The sequence below is a fragment of the Pinus tabuliformis genome, chromosome X, assembly GCF_031772625.1.
Source record: "Pinus tabuliformis cultivar Carrire ecotype Pingquan chromosome X, CPIR1, whole genome shotgun sequence".
NCBI lineage: Eukaryota > Viridiplantae > Streptophyta > Pinopsida > Pinales > Pinaceae > Pinus > Pinus tabuliformis.
In genome coordinates this window covers 609723976-609725768 of record NC_142308.1, presented here as the reverse complement: position 1 = coordinate 609725768, position 1793 = coordinate 609723976, and positions in this window count along the sequence as shown.

Here is a 1793-nt window from a genome sequence, read left to right as displayed (position 1 = left end):
GTTCTTGTTGTTCAAGAAGTGGATGAGTCGATTGGCATCCTCGGGTTGATCTCCCAAATCTTTGCTTACTTTCTTAATAGCCTCAGTGGCCACTTTCACCAATTCTGTTTGCTCAAATATAACTTGAATTGATGGCCAAATATCATTGATAGAGTCAATGATATTGGCCCAAAGCATCTGTTTGGTCTATCCTAGTGGCTTTTGTAGAGTTAAATCTTTTTCTAGGACCTTAATCTTCTCACCCATCCTTAGGGATTTCTGTGTTTCTTCTCTCTGCTGAATTTGGGCAAGCTTACAGTCAATTTCTAAGCTTGCCACTTTCTCCTTTAGCCTCTTGAGTTCTATTGCTTGGATGGACATTTCCTCCATGGATTTTACCAACTCTGTTGTTTTCTCTGTAGATGTACCTGCTGTTGTAGATTCAATAGTGATAGGCAGTGTTGTGGCATGTGGAGTTGTGGGTGCCAATGATGCTTCCAATGTTGAAGGAACTGCAGTAGAAACAGTGGGAATGGTAGTCTAGAGGAGGTGGCCAAGTCACTATGTTTGGACTGAATCAATGTATCTAACACTTTCTCTGTTTCTTTCAACTGGTCATTTAGCTTTAGGATCAAGTCCATAAGCTCTTCTTGTCCTTTTTGTGTCTCTAGGACTTTGTTGTGACCACCAACAACCCCCCTCCTCCTTTAGTATTAGCAATAACGCTAAAGAAGTGGGGACCCTTAGTAAAAAATCCAAAAAAAAAATTATAAATTTTTTTGTATATACTCCTCAAAAATACATCACACGGAGAAGAGTGAAGCATTTCTTTATGAGCACATTAAAACAACTGTGAAGAAGCGGCGCTAAATTCATCACATCGCGTACATTAAGAAGCACCCATAAATAAGAATCTTAAGAAATCTCCGATGGCCGATATGCGACATCGCATATCGCAACGTCGCATAAACAGCACACGAATAACTTGACAAATTGCAGCGATCTGCGATATGTGATCCGCGATGCCGCGATGCTGCGATAAATGCGATGCTGCGATCAATGCGATCTGCGATAAATGCGATCTGTGATAAATGCGATGTTGCGATAAATGTGATCTGCGATCAATGCGATCTGTGAGTCACAGAAATTACCCATCGCAAATTTTCCTCGGCTTAGCATTCAGGAAAAGTTGTCCCTAAACAAAAAATTGGGTGCACGCCTTAAAGAAAATTAATGAATGTACGCCAAGGTATTCATGAAGGACAGTTTTGTGTTTTTCGAAGAGTCAGTTCACTGTGGGTGTCATGATTTTACACATTCGTAGAACTTGAAGCTTTCATGTCAAAATTTATTATCATTACTTTTTCCTTTGCGTGAACTGCAGGAAACATCTAAGGAAAAAGGGGAAAGCGCCAATGCTCGGAGAACAGAGAAGAGATGCCCTCATAAACGGATACCGCATGCAACAGAAACGCAGATTTCAGAGTGTTACTGAAAAGATGCTGATATCAATAGGCGATTCAACACTCAAGGTAAAAAACTCACAAAAGCAACATGTTTGCAAAATTCTGAAGCTCATGCCCGGTAAAGGAAAAAGCGCTAAAGGCGGAAAACACACCAGAAAGGCCCAGATCAAAGAACGGAGGCATTTTTTGATGCGCGATTAGCGCTAGGCGCTAATCGCACATCGCTAAGAAAATTGTTTAGAAAGCAAAGTCCCTAACTTGCTTAGTCATCCACGAGTCCGAAAACCGAGATAGCAAAAGTAGAGGCAGGTAAGAGGAATCTGGGTTGTTACCAAGCATACACGCAGT